The sequence below is a fragment of the Elephas maximus genome, chromosome 2 (genome assembly GCF_024166365.1).
Source record: "Elephas maximus indicus isolate mEleMax1 chromosome 2, mEleMax1 primary haplotype, whole genome shotgun sequence".
Taxonomy (NCBI): Eukaryota; Metazoa; Chordata; class Mammalia; order Proboscidea; family Elephantidae; genus Elephas; species Elephas maximus.
The window spans coordinates 225,149,548-225,171,689 of NC_064820.1; the positions used below are offsets into that span (position 1 = coordinate 225,149,548).

At 45.2% G+C, this 22,142-nt stretch overlaps 1 long non-coding RNA gene across 1 annotated transcript in view; it reads left to right on the forward strand.

Moving 5' to 3' along the window:
- Positions 1 to 3,749: 3,749 nt before the first annotated feature.
- Positions 3,750 to 22,142, forward strand: part of LOC126062113 (uncharacterized) — a 42,008-nt gene continuing 23,615 nt past the window's right edge. Inside the window, exons 1-2 of the long non-coding RNA XR_007513979.1 lie at positions 3,750 to 3,956; positions 8,101 to 8,236. This is a non-coding gene — a long non-coding RNA (uncharacterized LOC126062113). The remainder of the gene's footprint in view (positions 3,957 to 8,100; positions 8,237 to 22,142) is intronic.

The window sequence follows — 22,142 nt, forward strand, 5'->3', positions numbered from 1 at the left end:
TCTGGTCTTCAAGGTGGGGGCGAAACTCCACTCCACTGCAGCTCTTCCCCCCTTGTCCGTTGTCCTTATAAACTGGGGCTTCTAACCTCGTTTGTCCCACGTGCCAAATCTTTGCATATGTGCGTGCCAAGGCCTTGGCACATGTTCAAATCAAGAGAATAGTGCCCTTACCTGACCCCAGACCTGAGCATCACTGGAAGGGAAGATATTCTCAAGCTCACAGTTCCACCCGAGCCACTTTGCAAAGCAAGAAGTTCCACAACGTGGACTTCCTATGAAAAGTGACTCAGCATGATTCAGCACCCGGATCTTCAAATTTGGGCTTGGGAGAGCTCGAGGTGTAGGGTTTCAGGTGCCAATCCCTCCCCCCGGGAACTCAAGAACATAAAAGGCCCCCATCCCCTGGGCGTGGGGGTGGGGGGGAGCACATGGTCTTTCAGCCACTAGGCCCCATGTTGCTCCTTGTCTGTACAGACAATAAATTTGCCACTTTCTGTTTCCCTTGCAATTGGCATCTGTCTTATTTCGATCAACTAATAGGATAAGACAAGAACCTGAGAAATTCGGTTATAGGAGGAGCAGACTGTGCAGGGGGTTGAGGGGCACTGGCCAGGGTGAAGGGGTTGCCTGGGGCTGTTAGACCACAGCACAGGATGGCCAGGCTGAGGGGATTGGATTTCACTCTAAAGACCAGGCAGATCCTAGGAACTTTCTGGTTGTTGTCTATTTGCTGCGTGGTTGGCAGAATAATGGCCCTGGGATGTCCACATCCTAATGACCTGTGAAAATGTTTTCTTACGTGGCAGAAGGGACTTTGCAAATGTGATAACTTAAGGACCTTGAGATGGGAGATGACATTGGATTAATGAGGGCCCAATTTAATCAGGAGGGTCCTTAAAAGAGAAAGAGGGTGGCAGGAGAGAAAGCCAGGTGTTGCTACATGAGGACTTGACCTGACCTGGCTGGCTCTGAAGATGGAAAAAGGCTCCACAAGCCAAGGAATGCAGGCAGACTCTAGAAGCTGGGAAAGGCAAGGAGACAGCTCTCTCCTGGGGCCTCCAGAAGGAACCAGCCCTGCTAACACCTGGATCTGAGCCCAGTGAGGCCCATGTTGGACTTCTGACCTCCAGAACTGCGTGAGAATAAATTTGTGTTGTTTCTGCTGTTGGACGTGTGGTAACTTGTTACAGTAGCAGTAGAATACTAATACATCTTCAGAAAAAATTGTTAAAACTACATCACCAATGTTGGGCTTACACATACCCCACTTTTTCCTTACCTGGAGCCCTGGTGGCTCGGTGGTTAAGTGCTTGGATGCTAACTGAAAGGTTGGCCATTCAACCTGCCAACTGCTCCATGGGAGAAAGCTATGGAAATCTTCTTCTGTAAATATTACAGCTGTGGAAACCCTGTAGGGCAGATCTACTCTGTCCTATAGGGTTGCTATGAGTTGGAATCAATTCGACAGCCATGGGTTTGGTTTTTTATTTTTCTCCTTACCTAGTTTTTAGCACAGAAGCATTAAATAAACAAACACGTGTTTGTTGAACAGGACGTGCGGGAAATCCTAAGGACCTGCCGTCTGTGGGTGAGTTCGGAGCGGTAAGAAGCAAGGGACAGAGGTGTGTGTGCAGCCTCAGGTCACCCCCTTGGTGCAGGGCAGGTGCACAGGGCATGGGGTGGGTGCCGGCTCTGAGAAGCAGGCGGCACCTCCAGCCCAGCTTTGAGCTGGAGTAGGCAGGGTGTGGGTCGTAGAGGCGAACAGATCTAAATCCGAATCCCAGCTCTCTACTGAGTAGCTCTGTAACACGGGGACAACTGCTTAGCCTGGCTGCACCTCAGTTCTCTCCTCTGCCAAACAGGAATAAGAATCTCAATTTTAGGATCGTTGTGACAATTACGGATGATGAAAACAAAGCACTTAGCATCATCTGGCTTTAATAGGAGCTCAAGAAATGAGAGCTACTGTTAGAAGTTACACATTTATTTATTTAAGATAGAAGACCTAACATCTGCCCTAAAGAAGATGCGTCAGAGTATGTAAATCAGGATAATTACTGTAAAGTGATAAAATGGGAACAGAAATGACTTAGAGAGATCATGTCCCTGGTCCTATAATCTAACTGCAGGTAAAAACTACATTTAGCGCAAGCTAACCTGAAGAACAGGTGAGGGGGGTGTAGGTAATCTCCCCATCTCGAGGCCCTTAATTTAACCACATCCGCAAAATCCCTTTTTGTGATGTAACATATTCATAGGTTCCAGGGCCACGGACACTCTGGGGGGACTGTTATTCTGTCTACCACACCTAGGTGGGCAAAGTGGTTCAGTGGTGGGAAAACCAGGTCCAATTCCCAGCCAATGCAACTCCTGTGCAGCCACCACCCATCTGTCAGTGGTGGCTCGCGGGTTGCTATGATGCTGAACAGGTTTTGGTGGGGCTTGCAGACTAAGACTAGGAAGAAAGGCCTGGCAATCTACTTCCAAAAAATCAGTCAATGAAAACCCTATGGATCACAACAGTCTGATCTACAACCCACACTGTGATAGAGCCAGACTGGGGCAGCGTTTCCTTCTGTTGTGCCTGGGGGGCCGATTGACAGCAGCTAACAACAGGAGTGTTCCATAGTCAGGAAGTTCTGAAAATGTACTGACTCACTCATTCCTCTGTTGATGGACATTTGGCTTCTTTCTAACCTTTGACCATTATTAAAAATGGTACAATGAATAGTATTGTAAATAACGTCATCTTGCACACGAGTACGTGGAGTTGTAGGGTAGATTCATGGAAGTGGGATTATTGAGTCAAAGGTATATGTATGCATTCATGATTTTGATGGAAATGGCCAACTTTCTCTCCAGTTTGTACCCCCTCCCAGCAAAGTGTGAGAGTGCCTGTTTCCCTAACATCACCCCAAGGGTGTGAGTATCTAACTTTTGGCTTGTTGCCAATCTAGAAGGAACCGATCACATAGCTCTTTACTGAAACTGCACCTTTGCCTGTGGTTTGGCACAAGATAGAGAATGTTCTCATATCGGCCCTGGGTGGAAGTCACAGACATGCATTAATCTGTTACCCAGCAAAGTAATTTGGAAGGCCTGGTGGCGTAGTGGTTAAGTGCTATGACTGCTAACCAACAGGTCGGCGGTTCAAATCCACCAGGCACTCCTTGGAAACTCTATGGGAAAGTTCTACCCTGTCCTATAGGGTCTCTTTAAGTCGGAATCAACTTGACAGCAACGAGTTTGGTTTTTGGTTTTAGCGAAGTAATTATCTGAGAGAACAAAGCTAAAAGAGCCTGCTGCTTTGTGATGATTTTAACTTGAAACCGTATGAAACTTGGAACTGGAGGAATAGATAGCAAGCCATTTGGACAACGTCTGCTGACTAAGCGATATTTCAAACATATTTTTGACAGGAAGGAGGAATCAGACAAGTTAGCCCAGGAATAGCAACCGTGTATTTTGTGCTGCTGATGGAACAGAGAACCACACACTCCAGCTAACAGATGAGAAGATAGCTGTCAGAGTTCGGTTACAGACACAGAAGAGGACACCCCTTCTCGGGCACTGGGCAGCTTGCCTGTGGGAAAGACAAAAAGATCCTGCAAGAGATTTGAATCTTCTCAAGTCCTGGGATAAGCGTTTAATTAGGAAGCAAAGTTTTTCCCCCTCACCCCTCCAAGTAAAGAAGACTTTCTGGACCCAGAAAATTTTAAGGGATAATATGCTATTCACAGCCATGAGGAATGAAATACCACCCACGTCCAGCCACTGCAGAATCGCCTTCAGACTATGTCCCGAGGGCCAGTTCTGTCTTCTCAGCCCTCTGGGTCAGAGTCCCCTGTGACCTCCGCAAGAGCCTGAGCCCGTGCCAGCCGCTGAGCCCTCAGGATCAAGACGGAAAGCCCTGGGACCTGGCAGAAGTCTTCCTGTGGTATAGCGGACATCGAAAGGTCAGTGCTGGGGGCTCGAACGATCCCCAAGTCACTGCTCTCCTCCCTCTGACCATATCTTCCCACCTCAACACTATGCTCTGATCCCTGCCTCAGTTTCCCTTCATAGCCCTTTAGTTGTTTGCAAGGATAATTCCAGGAGCTGCTACTATCCTGTTGCCTTAGTTTCCTTACCAGTTGCCATAGAGTGACTGAGACTCAGGGCAACCTCATGCGTGTCAGAGAAGAGGTGTGCTCCACAGGGTGTTTAATGGCTGATTTTTCAGGAGATCACCAGGCCTTTCTTCTGAGGCACCCCTGGGTGGATTCAAACCACCAACCTTTTGGTTAGTAGCCAAGTGCTTAATCATGTGCATTATCCGGGGACTTCTTTTCAGTTACCTGGTGTTGTGTGGAGTCCCAGCGGTGCAGTGGTTAAGAGCTCAGCTGCTAACCAAAAGGTCGGCAGTTCAAATCTACCAGCTGCTCCTTGGAAACCCTACGGAGCAATTCTACTCTGTCCTATAGGGTCACTATGAGTAGGAATTGACTCAATGGCAATGAGATTTTTTTTTTTTTTTTTTTATGGTGTTGCTGTAACATAAATACCACAAGGGGGTGGCTTTAAACAACCGAAATTTATTTTCTCGTTCTGGAGGCCAGAAGCCCAAATCAGAGTCTCAGCTGTGTTGATTCCTTCCTTGTCAGTAGCCCTGGCATTCCTTGGTCCCCTGGCTTGTAGACGATCCTCACGTGATGTCTGTCTTCCCCTGCGTGTGTCTCTGTGTCTATGCTGGTCTTTTTATAACTCAGAAAAGGCTAAGTTTAGGATCCACCCTACACTGATAGGGCCATTACCATAACAACTGAACAAGCGCTATTTCCAGACAGGATCACATCCACAGGTACAGGGGGCCAGAACATCAATACATATTTTTTGAGGGCGCAGTTCAATCCATAACACCCACCTACCTCTTGTTAGCTCCTCGTCTGAGGACTGGTTTCCACCCTCTCAGTGCCAACTACGCTTGGACCTCAGCTTGAGGATGAAATAATTTATCCAGAGCCACAGTCAAGCTATGACCAAGCCTCTCACAGCACCTGGACCTTCCTGCTGCCTCCCAGCTCATGCACCGTTCCCACCCACCCACCCACCCAAGACAGTCCACGCCTGCAATGCACAGCATTCAGCTCAGGTTCCCCTAACTTAGCATTTCTCAAGCTTCTATGTATATATGGATTCTGCAGTGTGTTGAATAGTACCCCTCCCTGACCCCCACCCCAGAGCCTCAAAATGTGACCTGATTTAGAAACAGGGTCTGTCATGGATTGAATTGTGTCCCCCCAAAATATTTGTCAACTTAGGTGGGCCATGAGTCCCAGTATTGTGTGATTGTCCACCATTTTATGTGATTTCCCCATGTGTTGTAAATCCTATCACTATGACAAAATGACATGGATTAGTTTCAGTTATATTGATGAGGTCTACAAGATTGGATAGTCTTAAGTCAATCTCTTTGACGCATAAAAGACAGAAGCAAGCAGAGAGATAGCGTAACCTCATACCACCAAGAAAGTAGCACAAGGAGTAGAAAGTGTCCTTGGGACCTGAGGTCCCTGTGTGGAAAAGCTCCCAGGCCAAGGGAAGACTGATGTATGACAATGACCTTCCTCCAGAGTTGACAGAGACAGAAAGCCTTCCCCTGGTGCCAGCATCCTGAATTCGGACTTATAGCTTACTGGACTGTGCGAGAATAAACTTCTCTTTGTTAAAGCCATCCAATTGTGGTATTTCTGTTACAGCAGCACCAGACGACTAAGACAGGGTCTTTGCAGATATAATTAGTTAAGGATCTCAAGATAAAATCATCCAATGAAACGAGAGACTTGGACACACACAAAGACAAAGAAGGCCTTGTGAAGACAGAGGCGGAGACTGGAGCGATGCTGCCACAAGCCAAGGAACACCTGGAGCCCCCAGAAGCTGGAAGACACAAGCAACGATTCGCCCCTAGAGCCTCTGGAGGGAGCACAGCCCTGCCAACACCTTGATTTTGGACTTCTGGCCTCCAGAACTGTGAAAGAATAAATCTTACTGCTTCAAGCCACGAAGCTTGTGATAGTCTGTTATACCAGCACAGGAAATGAATACAACCCCCTTTCATGGAAAAATTGTGTGGACGTCTCAGTTTTTCTTATATTGTTTTTATTTTAATGTTACTTATATGTGTAGAAACAGCACTATGCATGAATGTATTGTATTTACAGCTCTTATTTATGCAACTAAAAGCCAAAGAGATGAAATGAAATTCGACAAGACTACAAAACTACAAAAGTTTTTTTTTAAACTACAAAACAAACATTTCTAATGAACAACGAGCGTTTCATGTGATGGATGAGGCTATTTTGTTAAAAAAAAAAAAAAAAAAGAGTCACTATTGTACACGCATGTATACACACGGGCACAGATATAGACATGCAGACACGGTACACATATGTAAACATCAAAAGCACGCAATTAAGGAGGTACCACATAATAAAAATATTCATAGTTGTGTGTGTTACATAGATCCTTGTAGATTTGATTATTTTGATTTTGGGGACAATGGACCCTCTTTTGAGTTATGACTATTATTGTTATTTTATTTTTTAACAAAGAACTCAGTTTAATTTCCAATCCATTATTTCGATGAGCCTAAAAATGTTAAGACTCCACTCTAAAATGCAGTAAAAATGAGCTTGTAATACAAAAATTACAGTGTGGTTTTGTTTTTCATACCCCCACTAATATTTCATCTGGATGGATTTGCCTAGTCTAGATGTTTCATGTAAGTGGGATGTCCTTATTTCACTCAGCATCACGTTTTCCAGGTTCATCCATGTCGTAGCATCTATTAGAACTTCATTCTCATTATGGTGAATAAGACTTCACTGTGTGTATGTACCACGTGGGTTTATCCGTTCATCTCTTGATGGCAGCACTGTAGTTTTTTTCTTACTGTACTTAACTGCTAATGAGCTCCCGTGAGTGCCTACCAACAAGGGATGAAATCCACAGGCCTTGCCAACCCCCAGCGGGAACGTGGCCCTGGTTGCAACAGGGCAGGGTAGGCTCTTTGGGTCAGCATTCCTCTACCCGTCCATGTCAAGGTGACCTTGACTCGGTAGACTACAAAGCCTTCATTCATACATTTAGCGCTGGTTGCCAATGTGATTATGAGTATATACCCAGAGTAAGTAGGGACAGGGAGATCTCACAGCAGCAGACAATATAAAACGGTCATTCAGATGATCCAGAAATTTGTGTACAACACCCATATGCTTGCACACATGCACACACGCACGCACATACATGTAAGCACATGTATACCCATACAGACACACACAAGCATACACGTGCACGTGAGCATACTCATGTACATATTCAATGCACACATGTGCACACACAATGAACACATGTACGTATACACACGTGCACTCACACATAAACACACATACCCAGCACACAGTTGTAAACATCAAAAACACGCAAATAAGAAGGTACGGTGAGACCCAACTTTTTCTGAAACAATGTGTTAAAAGCACTGTAGATAAAGATTTGAAAGTCTGATAAAGTCTGCCGGTGGGGATGTGAGCTAAGTCAAACTCTCTTACACCGCTGAGGGAATGTAAACCGGTACAGCCTTTCGGAAGAGCAATTTGGCAAAGTCTAACGAAATGTAAAACATTCATACCCAATGACACAGCTTTTGAACTGTGCCCATGACTTGCACAAGGCAACAGAAATAATGCATCTCGGATATTTATTACAGCATGGTTTATGAGACCCAAATTTGGAAACAATTCACTTTTCCACCAGAAGAGGTTTGATCACGTAAACTGTGGCACATCTATACAATAAGACAGTATACAGCTACTGAAAGAATTCGGTTAGTTTGTACACAGCTGCATAGAAAGCTGTCCAAAATGTGTTGCTGAACAAGTTGTGAAATGCTGACTATAAGATGATCCCATAGTGGTTTTAAAAATCAGCATGTGGTCTAAAATGCAAAAGAATTTATAGCAAATTGTTACAAATGGTCAATTCAAGAGGAGGTATGGAATTGTGCGAGGCTTTCACTTTCTACTTTATTTCATTTTTTAATTGTGCATGCAACGGGACCAGGCATTGTTCTACGTGCTGGTGATACAGCAGTGAACACGCACGACAGGCTCCTGACCCTGTGGCTCGATTGGGAGCCACGTCTCTACTGGGAGAGACAGACAGCGGCATAGAAACACGGTGTGAATGTCAGGAAGTGGTAAGTGCTATGAAGGAAAACTGTTGCGTAAGGCATTTGGTGTGTGAAAAGGTATGCTGAAGTCCTAACCCCTGTACCTGTGAAACTGACCTTGTTTGGAAATAGGGTCTTTGAAGATGGTATCATTTAACATGAGGTCATACTGTAGTACCAAAAAAAAAGCAAAACCTGTTGCCTTCGAATTGATTCCAACTCATAGCGGCCCTATAGGACAGAGTAGAACCGCCCCTCAGAGTTTCCGAGAAGCGCCTGGTGGATTCGAACTGCCGACCTTTTGGTTAGCAGACACACAGAGGAAAATGGCCATGAGAAGACACATCTATAAGTCAAGGAACATCTGGGGCCAGCAGAAACCAGGAGAGAGGAGTGGAACAGATTCTTCCTCAGAGCCTCAGGGGGAATCCACACAGCCAACATCCTAATTTGGACTTCTATCCTCCAGAACCAGGAGACAGTAAATTTCTGTTCTTATAAGCCACCTAGTTGGTGGTATTTTGTTACGGCAGCCCTAGAAGACGGATACAGCACTTGAGTGATGAGAACCCTCGTCTGGATCGGGTGGGCAGGGAAGGTCACCAAAAAGGATACATTTGAGCAGAAACCTAAAAAAAAAGTACAGGAAGGAGAAATCCAGCTCTCCGGGAGAAGAAAGATCCAGGCTTAGGGACCAGGAAGTGAAAAATGAATGAATGAATGAATGAAAGAACAAATGAAAGCCATTTCTGGCAAAAGGGTCACACACACACAGAAAATCCTGTGGACACTGTCCTGTGTCTGGCCTCACTCCATCTTCTTATCGAGACATGAGTGAAGGTCCTGGTGCCTGCCCTGCCCCATGGCCCCTACCGGTGCTGTGGGTCTCAAACTCGTTACCCTTGGGAAAATGTCCATCTGAGCCATAAATCAAGCTTGCAGCTCCTTCTATGGAGATGCTCCTAGGACATGGGTCAGGTCCAAGTTCAGCACCCATTTGCACTTGGGAGGCTGTGAGCACAGTCATTTGCAGCTGAGAACAAAGCTGTCTCTGACCTAACTGGCTGACCTGGAGAAGTGCCTGGCCATCATTATGCTGGCAGCCCGGGGACCGGCAGGGAGGCGCACTCTGGGGACTTTGGTTTACGGAAAGCCAGAGTGTTGGAGCCCATCATCCCAGGGCCCAGCTGTGGCTGCTCTGGGAGCCCCTCTGCAGTGCAAATGGTTATATCACTTGGCTACTAACAGAAAGGTTGGAAGTTCGAGTCCATGCAGAGGCACCTCAGAAGAAAGGCCTGGCAATCTACTTTTGAAAAATCAGCCATTGAAAACCCTATGGCACACAGTTCTGTTCTGACACGCATGAGGTCTCCGTAAGTCAGGGTCTATTTGATGGCAACTGATTTGGTGTTTTCATTTGGTGGCCACTCGCCTCCCGCCTCCCTTTTCCAGTGTCCCAAAATGGTAGTGTAAGTCCATTACCGGGGACAGAACAGGCCCCGACAAGTAGAGACCTGCTCCTCTGCCTCCCTGCCACCGGGAAAGAATCCTCCTCTCTGCAGAACACATGTGGGGAGGTGGGGGAGGAAGACTGGTGTTAATTTTGCAAATCTTCATCACCACTTTATGAGTGCGTGATACTTGATTTCTGTAGATGGTCGTGTATGTGGCTTGCTGTAATAGGCACTGATTTGGGAGTCCATACCCCCAGTCTTGCCACCTTTGAGTGAGGTGCCCAGGGGAAGTTACATTAGCTACATTTTTCACAATGTGTCAACATTCTCTTTAATTGGATTCTGCTTGTTCCCATTCCAGTACTCTAGTTTCCCTGCCCCTTATCTTCTCATCTTTGCTTCAGAATAATTGTTGACTTTTTTCCTACCCTTTAGTCTTTGTGATGTCTGTAGGGTTCAACTTAGCAGGTCGGCATCAGAGGGTGAAGCTTCAGATAGGCGGGTATTTTTTTAAAAGTTGCCATCAAGTTGACTCCATCTCACAATGACCCCCTGTATGTCAGAGTAGAACTGTGCCCCACAGGGTTTTCAATGGTTAATTTTTCAGAAGTAGATTGCCAGGCCTTTCTTCCGAGGCACTGCCAACCTTTTGATTAACAACCGAATGTGTTAACCATTTGTACTATGGTCTTAGTTGTCTGGTGCTGCTATAACAGAAATACCATCAATGGGAGGCTTTAACCAACAGAAATCTATTTTCTCAGTTTAGGAGGTTAGAAGTCCGAATTCACGGTGTTGGCACTAGGGGAAGGCTTTCTCTTTCTGTCAGATCTGGAGGAAGGTCCTTGTCTCTTTGAGCTTCTGCTCCTGGGCAATCTTCATGCAGCTTGGCATCTCTCTTCCCCTATTTCTGCTTCTGCTTGCTTGTTTAATCTCTCTTACAACTCAAAAGAGATTGACTCAGGATACACCCTATACTAATTCTGTGTCATTAACATAAAGACAACCCATTCCTAAATAGGATTATAACCGCGGGTATAGAGGTTAGGATTTGGAACACTTATTTTGGGGGGACGTAATTCAATCCATAACAACCACCCAAGTACTCCCGGTGGATATTTACTCAACTATTTATGTGTCTGTCTAGCAGAAATCCAATAAAGAAACCTTAAACCCAAGGGAAATTTCATTGTATGACAAACAAAGTTATTTTCGTTCCTGTTTTTATCACCTTGCTCCCAAATTCCTTTAGGAAATAAATCATGAGACTATAAGAAGGGAATCTTAAAATTATTGCTCAAATTAGTAAATCTGTTGTTTCATAAGGAATTTTTTTGAAAACTGTCTTTTATGAAGAAATTGAAAACCAACCTGTTGCCATCGAGTCCATTGTGACACATAGCAACCCTATAGGACAGAATAGAACTGTCCCAAAGGGTTTCCAAGGAGCACCTGGTGGATTTGAACTGCCGACCTTTGGGATAGCAGCCGAAGCTCTTAAAGACTACGCCACCAGGGTTTCCATGACGGAACTACTAGTTGCAAAATGTAATACTTACATAAACTCTAAGCTTTATAGTATCAGGTAAGGGGACTATTATTATTTAGTAACAAAAGCCAGGGATTGGTGGAGTTGAGATTTGAACCCAGGTCTTACCTGGTGTATTAGTCTCCTAGTGCTGCTGTAACAGAAATAAGTGGGTAACTTTAAAGAACAAAAATTTATTTTATCACAGTTCAGGAGGCTAGAAGTCTGAATTCAGAATGTGGCTCTCGGGGGAGGTCTTTCTTTGACAAATTCAGCTTCTGGCAGCTGGTGTTTCTTGGTTCCTTGCTGTGATGGTTAAGGTTGTGTGTCAAGCTGCCTGGACCATGAACCTCAGTGGTTTGGCAGTTATGATGTAGCGTGGCAGTCGTATAATGATGTAATCACCTCCATGATGAGATCTGATACAATGTGATCACTTCCACCATAGGATCTGCTGTGAGTAGCCATTCAGTTGAAAGGGAGTTCCCTTGGGGGTGTGGCCTGCCTCCAATATAGGTGGACTTTCCGGCAAGGCTCGTGGGCTTTTACTTACTCCATGTCTTGCGGCTGGCTTCTATTCATCTGACCTCTGGTTCTTGGGACTTGAGCTAGTAGCTTACCTGCCGTTTTGCCTCTTGATCTTGGGATTCATCAATCTTCTAAGCCTATGATCCAGAGCCTTACTGTCTGATATGCCAGTCTTGGGATTCATTGATTTTTGCAGCCTGTGGGCCAGAGCCCTGCTGTCCAATTTGCAGATCTTGGGTCTGCCAGGCCCTGTGGCTACGTGAGTCCGGAGAAGCCTCCAGCCTGACCCAGGGACTTGGTATGTTCCAGCCTCTGCAACGACATGTACCTAGATATTTTCTTGATATAAATCTCTCTCTCTCTATCTGTATATTTATATGTTTTCCTGGTTTTGCTTCTCTAGAGAATCCAGCCTAAGACATTGGCAATCTTCATGTGTCATCTATCTTCCCCCTGTTCCTGCTTCCTTATCTCTGTGTCTATGCTGCACCTTACAACTCAAAAGTGATTAGGTTTAGGATATACCCTACACTGATATGGCCTTATTAACATAACAAAGAAAATGCTATTCCCAAACCGCATTACAGCCACAGTGTTCTGTATATTTCTGCAATGTTCTCAAATCATGTAAGATATAAGTCACTATTATACTTTCAAAACACATAATATGCACTTAGAAATAGAAGCATGTCTAGCTTTGTGAGGCTCTCTAACATTAACTGTAAGTTATTAAAAACCTGCAAGTCATTGGAAAATTATTTAGAAAATTTCTGAACTTAGAAGCATGTGAAGTATGTAAACAACCTTTAGGTTCAATTTGACCTCGTGGTTTGTGACAAAAGAAAACATAACATAGTTAATCTTTGCAAACTAGCCTTGAGACGTAAGTCTAAACAATCTCCCTAATCTCTAACCTTGAAGAAAAGATGTGACATTCAACTAATCTCTAACCCTGGAGAGAAGATGTAACATACTAGTCTTTGACATCACACTGGCCCTTATCCTATGAAGCCAAGGTGAGGAATTCACATATAAACCCCGGGTTCATTTCTGCTCGCTCACTGAGAGAAGGCAGAGCCAAAGTGATCTTTCTTACTCTCTGTGATGGTTAAGATTGTGTGTCAACTTGGATGGGCCATGATTCTCAGTGTTTTAGAAGTCATGTGGTGTTGTGGTCACTTCCCTGTTCAGATTTGATATGCGATCACCCCCATGATGGGATCTGCTGTGAGTAGCCAGTTGGTTGAAGGAGAGTTTCCTTGGTTGTGTGTGGCCTACATCGACTGTGTTCAGGCAGGCCTTGGGGACTTTCGCTCATTGTGGGTCCTGCAGCTGGCTCCTGTTCATCTGACCTCCGGTTCTTGGGACTTGAGTACCAGCTTACCTGTGGTCTTGCCTGCCGGTTGTGGAATTCATTGATCTTCACAGACTGTGAGCAAGAGCCCTGCTCCCCGGCCTACCGATCTTGGGTTTGTCAGCCCCTGCAGCTATATGAATCAGGAGAAGCCTCTTTCCTGACCCATGGACTTCGGGGATTCCAGCCTCTACAGTCACGTGAGCCATTTCCTTGATACAAATTTCTCTCTATATATGTATTTACACATTTTACTGGTTTTACTTCCCTAGAAAACCCATCCTAAGACACTCTCTTTCTCTCTTACTCTCTCTGAATACCGAGAGTCTGCTCAGACTTTGCCCACCACTGTCAACCTCATACACTAGCTATGAAAGACCTCTGCCAAGTTTGAGCCACGGTCAAGACTATCTCCAGGCACCTCTCATTAAAGACAAATGCCTGAAGTCTACAGATTTGGACTGTAACCATTGAACCAACATTGTCTTTGTTAATCCTGATTCTCTGGTTCTAAATTAGTGTTATGAGGTTTTACTTGCATGCCTTGTCATGACTACCTTGCAATAAACTAAATGAGTTTAGGCATATCAAACCTGAGGACTTCTTCATTTATGTTGAGGATGAAAATCCTACACGGCACACAGGTATTTGGGTTAGGATTCCAACACTTAGTTGGGGGAACCCAATTTAACCCATAACACCCAGTAATCAACATATAGGTCTAAAACCATACTCCCTCTCCTCATTCGACTTTTCCCCAAAGCTGCTGCCCACAATGACTTGTTCATGACCTTCTTAGAAATCAGCAACCCAGACATATTACTTTGCAGACTCCCTGAGGCAAGCACTGCGGATTTCGGGCATGAGATAATGCCCAAGCCAGCTCACGCTCATGTCACTGCCCACTGGTCCTGGAGAAGGCTGAAAGGTGCTGCTCTCAGAAGCCATTCTCCAATAAAGCTGAAACCCATTTTCAGAACATTTGGAGGGAGGAGGTTATTCTGAACATTACTGGCTGGTCTTGTGAACAAACAAATCTTTCTCAGTATGACAGGAAGTCTGTGCTATTCCAAACGGCGGTCTGGACTTTTTCCATTTATAACAGCCAGAACTGCTGCCCACCACCCACCTCTCAGCTTATTGTGCTGTGGTGGCTTGCGTGTTGTTGCGATGCTGGAAGCTAGTCCACTGGTATTTCAAATACCAAGGAAGTCACCCATGGTGAACAGGTTTCAGTGGAACATCCAGACTAAGACAGACTTGGAAGAAAAGCTTGGCAATCAACTTCCGAAAAATCAGCCAACGAAAGCTCTATGGATCACAGAATATCATCAGAAACTTTGAATCACTTCCTTTGGACATGCCATCAGGAAAGACTGATAGAAAAGGATATTATGTCTGGTAAAATAGAGGGTCAGCAAACATGAAGGAAGCCGTCGGTGAGATGGGTTGACACAATGGCCACAACACTGGAGCTTACCAGTGATCGTGAAGATGGCGCAGAACTGGACAACATGTCCTTCTGCTATGTATAAGGTCACCGTGATTCAGAGCCAACAGGTGTGCTTCGGGTTGTTATTATTATTAGTTCTTGTTCCTCTTTTCTAACTCAATCACTCAGCCAGCTACAATGAGATAAAAGTGAAAGAAAATGACCAGCGTGGACAATATTCGCCAATAACATTATGAGCTTGAACTCTGGGGGAGCCTGTGTTATATCAGCGGAGGAAAGACAGGAGACATAGGAGCCCTCAACATGTGGTTTCCCTTCAGCAGACATTTACCAAGTGACTGCTGTGAGGTAATTACTTTCATGTTAGGAAGTAACTGTCCACTCTCGCTGAGTCCCTGGTCCAGGGCTCTCAGAGTGTGGCTATAACAAGAGAGATGGCAGCTACCACCCATTCGCATGAGAGACGCTGACAAAACACCAAGCCCCTCCTGTCTCTGACCCTCTCATGGGTGAGCCCCTCCCGCGCTGCTTTTCCCAGCTTTACCTCGCTCACTTCCGAGCTGCCCTTCCCTGGAGTGTGGCTCTGACTCAGGACATTGGAAACTCCCTCATGATTTCCTCCTAGCTCAGCAGGCCGGGATGCTGAGTCAGCAGAGCAAGCTCGCGCTGATCGGTGACACAGGCACACATGTGTCACAGTTGATGTAGCACCCAGATGTACAGAGGCAGGCCCGGAAGCCGGGTTTTGGAGGAAAAGTTGCGAAGGAAAGACTTTTTGTTACGGTAACTTCAGGAACCCTGCTCAAGCGGCCAAACCAGGATATTACCTGGAAATATCATCGACCACCATGATTTAGCCTGATTCTGACAAAATCACAAACACGCATTCCCATGATCCATGTGCTATGATGCTGTGGATTGAATTGTGTTCCCGCAAGAAAAAGTGTTGAAGTCTTAACCCCTGTGCCTGTAAATATGACCCTGTTTGGGAACAAAGGTTTTCTTCTGTTATGTTAATGAGGTGATGTCAGAGTAGGGTGGGTCTTAAACCTAATCACTTTAGAGTTATAAAAAGAACAGAGTAGACAAGGAGACCCCCAAAGGGGGAAGACAGACATTAAAGAACGCCAACATCGCTGGTAGACACCAGAGGCTAGGAGAGTGCCTCACAGAAGGAGAAAACTTGACCGAGACCCTGATTTGGACTTATACTCTCTAAAACTGTCAGAGAATACATTTCTGTTCTATAAAGCCATCCACATGTGATATTTCTGTGATGGCAGCATTACGAAGCTAAGACACATGATATATCGTTCTTGAGGGGGTTGGAGTACAGGAGGTGGGTTTAGGCTGAGCTGAGTCCAGTTGCAGTATCTTAAGGCAGCAGTTTCTTGGAAGTGACTCAGTTTCTCTAAGCCTCGTGTTTGTCATCTACAAAATGGGTGTATTAATGCCTAACTCATAGGATTGCAGTGACGGTTACATGAGATAGTGATATGTCCACGAGACACAGACTGACATGTGACAAAACATCAGCAAATGCACTTTCTTCGCCAGTCCCCGCTGCTCTTGATGCTCCAGCCCCGCCCAGATACGACAAATGCATTAAGGGGCTGAAGTCTGTTCTCTCACCATTGTGGTCTAGTTCGGGCTGATAATGCTGAGAACGACCACACCTAGAATTTTCCTTTCTGTTCCCCGAGACCTATTTGCCACCAGTATTTCGTATAATTTATTTTTTCCTTTTTAATCTTTCTTAGAAAAGGAAGGTGGTTGCTTTCTCTCACTGACATTTACAGCCACGCTTCGAAGTTCCACAGTGAAAGAAAGCAGATCCTGATGCAGGGCTGTATTGTTGCCTGAAAGGTCCTCAGGAGACTTTTGCAGAAGAAATCCTCACAGACAGCAGGCAGTGGGTGTCTTCTGTCAAAGGAATGGCTGCAATAGCCCATGCAGATAAATAAATAAACAGCAAACCCCCACGAGTTGATTCCAACTCATGGCAACCTTCTGTATTGCAGAGCAGAACTGCTCCATAGGCTTTGCTTGCCTTGCTGACACAATGGTTAAGCTCTCAGCTGCTAACTGCAAGGTAGGTGGTTAGAACCCACCAGCAGCTCTGAGGGAGAAAAGACCTGGAGATCTGCTCCAGAAAAGATTACAGCCTAGCAAACCCTATGGGACAGTTTGACTTTGTCAAATAGGGTTGCTATGAGTCACAATTGACTCGACGGCACACAACAACAACAACCTTAAAGGACGCGGATCACCCGGCCTTTCCCCTGCAACACTGCTGGGCGAATTCTAACCAACAATCTTTAGGTTAGCAGTTAAGTACAAACTGTTTATGCCACCTAGGGACCTAATTGCCCAGACAGTGCAGGGCAATTATTCTTTACCTTTTTTATGTATAACAAAAATAATTGCCAGTTTAACCATTTTTTAGTGTACCATGCAGTGACTTTAATTACATTCACCATGTTGTGCTCCCATCATCACTCTTTCCAGTATTCTTTGTCACCCCAAACATAAACTCAGTGCCCCTTAAGCAAAACTCCCCATTTCCACCTCCCCTCAGTCCCTGGAAACCACTAATAAACCTTGGTCTCAATGCATTTGTTTATTCTAGATATTTCATGTAAGCGAGATCGTACAATATTTGTTTTTTTGTGTCTGACTTACTTCACGCAGCATAAAGTTTTCGAGGTTCATCCACATTGTAGTGTGTGTTAGGACTTCATTTCTCTTTCTGGCTGAATAATATCCCATTGTATGGACGGACCGCATTGTGTTTCTCCATTCATCTGTTGATGGACACTTGGGTTGTTTCCACCGTTTGGCTATGTGAGTAGCGCTGCAATGAACATTGGTGTACAAGTCTCTGTTTGTGTTCCTGCTTTCAGTTCTTTTGAGGATGCATCTAGGAGTGTAATTGCTGGGTCATATGGTAGTTCTATCTTTAACTTTTTGAGGAAGAAAAGTGTATTTTGAAGAAGCTCTTCCAGCTAAATTATGGGCATGTGATCTCCCTATGTTATCAGCCATTGATAATCGTCTGCTCTATTTGAGTCAATGTGAAACTGAACTTACGCTAAATCAATTTTTAAAATCTATGTTGCCATTAATTCTGGTAAAAGCCAAGTGCAACAGCAAGGAGAAAAATCTCACTCTCTTCCAGGTTTCACAGGTTGTCTGAGGTGAGTGAGTGGCTTCTCAGCTTTCTCTTTAATCTGACATAAAACCCACCCAGATTCTTTCATGTTTCTACAGCAGGGGTCTGCAAACCACAGGTCAAATTCTGCTGCCTGTTTTTATAAATAAAGTTTTATTGGAACACAGCCATGCTTATTCACTCACACATGAACTATGGATGCTTGGATGCATGTTATATGTTATACTGATGTATGGATACAATCACAAGAGCTAAGTAATTGTAACAGAGGCCATATGATCCACAAAGTTGAAACTATTTACCATCTGGCCTTTCACAGAAAAAGTTTGCTGATCCCTGCTTTCCACCAAGGATCTATTCATTGCTTTATTTCTTCACTTAACAATTTTTAAAATGATTATTGTTAATTACAAAAATAGTGCGTGTTCAACATAACAAGTTCTAACAATATAGACCATGTTAAAAAAAAAACAAAAACAGTGAACAATTTCCCCCTGAGTAGTATTCTGCCAGTGATTACAAGGATGGTACAGGACCAGGCTACATTTCGTTGTTATACGTAAGATAGCCATGAGGTGGAGGCAACTCACAGCAACTACCAGGTATTCCACGATATGATGTGTCTGTGTGTTTAATTAACCCTTCACCTGTTGGTGGATATCTGAGTTGTTTCTGGTTTGTGGCTTTTAGAAATAAAGCTGCTGTGAACATTTGCGTATGGTTTCTGTGTAGACATAAGTCGTTTCTCTGAGATACCTGCTTGGGTATGCTAAGGCATATGGCCAGCACTTGTTTAGTTTTTTAAAGAAACTTTCAAACTGCTTTCCAGAGGTGCTGTACCACTTCCCATTCTCACCAGCAATGTGTGAGTGATCTGATTTCTCCACGTCCCTGTCAACATTTAGTGTTATCAGTATTTTGTATTTTAGCCATTCGGATAGATAGGTACATCTTGGGTCACTTTTGGCAGCATTTCTGTAGAACAGATTCTTAGATGTCGGACTGCCCAGCCAGAAGGCACGGGCAGTTTCAACTTTGGGAGAAGTGGAACAAATTGCCACTCAGAAAGTTTGACCACTTACATGCCCGTCACCACACGCAGAGTGAGGGCTGAGAGGTGTGGTAAAGTTCCCTGGGCACTGGGAGCATGAGAAGGAGAGTCCACAGGGGTCAGGGCAACCATGAGAGGCTTCCTGGAGGAGGTGTGTTAGGGCCTGGTGAGGAAAGTGAACAGGTTGCACAGAGGTCTGGAGGAGTAGAGGGGTCACTCAGAGGAGAGCCTCAAAGAGCAAAGCCTGGGTCCTTCATCAATTCCAAAGTCACATGCTGCGCCCTGTAAAGTTGTACAAAACATATAGCTTGCGAGGAAAAAATATTTGGTAGCCTGTGTTGGAAACTGGGAATAGAATACACCCTGAATGGGGTGGAGGGAACAGGCATTGAGCAAAGGCACCATCATGGACATTTGGGGGACCAGGAACAGCTTTGCTTTCCTGGGTGCAACCTTAGCAAGGGCATTGGGCTACCTGGCCCCACTGAGAGCAGGCAGGTCCTTGCAGCCCTGGGTTGGCCTGGGTGCCCTAGGTGGAGTAAAGGGAGTATCTTAGGCTGGGTTCTCTAAAGAAACAAAACCAGTGAATAAATATATAGAGAGATTTATTTCAAGGAAATGGCTCATACAGTTGTTGAGGCGGGCAAGCCCCATATCCATGGGTCAGGCAGCAGGCTGGAAGCTTCTCCTGACTCAGGTGGTTGCAGGGGCTGATGAACCCAAAATCTGCAGGTCAGGTAGCAGGCTGAAGGCTTCTGACATCCCAAGGACCAGAGGTTAGAGGATGACGAGATGAACGCAGGATCGAGAGAGAGCGAGCTTTGCCAGGACATTGAACGCAGGCCATACCCCCAAGGAAACTCCTCTTCCAACTGATTGGCAGCTCAGGTCAGATCACACAATGGGAGGTGATACTCTGTATCTGCCACACCACTGGGAATTATAGCCTAGCCAAGCTGGTGTATTACATTAACCATTACATAAGCACTGTTGCCAGTAGCTGCTGTTGAGTTCACTCCAACTCATGGAGACCTCATGGACAACAGAACAAAAAGGTGCCCAGTCCTGTGTCATCCTCACAATCGCCAACAAGCTCAAATCTATCATTGCAGCTACTGTGCCAATTCATCTCACTGAGGGCCTGGTCCTCTACTTCACCAGATATGATGTCTTCCTCCAGGGATGGATCCCTCCTGATGACATGTCCAAAGTGAGTGAGTTGGAAAATGTTCAGTTGTGATCCATAAGATGTTCATTGGCTAAAGGGGAGAGGAGGGAGGGGAAAATGAAGAAAGAGAGAAAGAGAGGAAAGGAAGGTGGGCAGGAGAGGAGGAAGAAGGATAAATGCATTGAGATGCACATAATCCCCGAGCAGACATAGAAAAAGTGTTCACCGCAATTTGTTCATCATAGCCCCAAGCTGCAAACAACCCAAAGTCCAGATAAACTGTGATCTATAGTTGGGCCTCATTAGGGGCTGATTTGGTATTTTCAAATTCACCTGTTGTCGTTGTTCTTCTTCTGGTTGTTGTTAGGTGCCGTGGGGTCAGATTTCAACTCATAGTGACCCCATGTGACAGAGTAGAACTGCCCCATAGGGCTTTCTTGGCTGTAATCAGTACAAGAACAGGTCACCAGGTCTTTCTCCCACGGAGCCACTGTGTGGGTTCGAACCGTCAACCTTTCAGTTAGCAGCTGAGCGCTTTGAATTCTCCCGTTTGCGAAAAACACTCAGGAAGCCTTCCCAAGCATTAGCAGACATGTGTGTGCACAGAACAAGGGGAGGGGGAGGAGGAGTGGGGGAGTGGTGGGAATTCAAATCTAAGGAAGAACAAGGCTAGTTCAGTATTTGCTAATTCAACTTCCGTGAATAACGAGAATCAACTGCATTCAGACAGCCATAGAAAAGAACAAAATACTGCTACCCGCAACCCTACGTAGGGATGGCGGCACAGGGGACTTCTGGGGGCTGTCGAGGTTCTACCTGCCCTGTGTTCCTTCCCAGCCGCTGTCCCTTACTTTACCCAAAGGCTCCTACCACCCTAACTTTCGCAGTTAATAACTTCCTTGCTTTTCTTTGTACTGTTGTTACCTAAGCCTGTTGCTGTTATTGTTAGGTGCCGTCGAGTTGATTCTGACTCATGGTGGTGTCATGCACAACAGAACAGAATGTTGCCTGGTCCTGTACCATTTTCACCATCGTTGGTTTGCTAAAGTTCACTGTTGTATCTCCTGTGTATTTTGAGTGCTTTCCAACCTAGGGGTAAGGTATCGGGTGATATTCTGTTGTGATCCATAGGGTTTTTATTGGCTACTTTTTGGAAGTAGATCACCAGGCCTTTCTTCCTAGTCTGTCTTATTCTGGAAGCTCAGGTGAAACACATTCACCACGGGTGATTCTGCTGGTTTTTGAAATACCGGTGGCATCATTTCCAGCATCATAGAAACATGCTAGCTACCCCAGTTTGACAAACCGACAGACGGGTCGTGGTCCACGTGAGCACACTTATCTAAGGAGCAGGGTCTTGTGATTCTTTTTCCGTTCTTAACGCTTTAGAAGTGGACGCACCCGCGAGGAGCCAGGTGAGCGCCACGAAGAAGTTCACACTGTTGTCACTCATTGAGCTTTTTGTTCTACGCACTTCCTTCTACGTCAGAGTTCACAATAAAAAAGCTTCTCTACCTTCAAATGTTTGAAAACCGGGTCTAGCCCTACTCGTTATACATCACATAACAAAAAGAAACAACACAATGGGAAAACGCCCCAGCCCGCGTGGCCCTGCCTTTGTGGAAGATGGCGGAAGGGCTGCATCTACTGGGGTGCTGTTTTCTAGTCCACGTGAGTGAGTTCTGCTGCCAGCTGAGCTGGCAAGTGCAGCCAGGACTTATGGCTAATCTTCCTGAGAAGCCAGCCATTCAGGCTTTAAAACCCTGGGTGACTCACGGAGCTCTGTATGGGAGAATGTTATGAGGCAACATGTTTGCCTGCCCTCCATAGGCCTTCTAGACATGATGAGCAATTCAGCTATGATTAAAAAGAAAAGAAAAAAAAATTCCATCACCCAGTTCTCCTGAAGGCAGCCAAAAGCACTGAGGGCTTGAGGTTGTGTTTACATGATCCTGGCCAACTCCTTCCTAGGGATTTAAATGGTTGCGCAATCACCAGCAAAAATCACCATGACCCTTAGATACAAACACAGTTGGAAGTTGACATGATCAGCCCTGATCAATCTACGAGTACACACATGGGTTGTTAACAGTCTAAATTGCTTTCCCTGAAGCTGGAATTTTATTTCATCTCTATAGATCCCCTCCCCAGCCCCCTCAAAAATAAATAAGGTGACAATAGGCAGTCCAATTGGAGTTCTGTTTCCCCTTGTGGAGCTGAATACA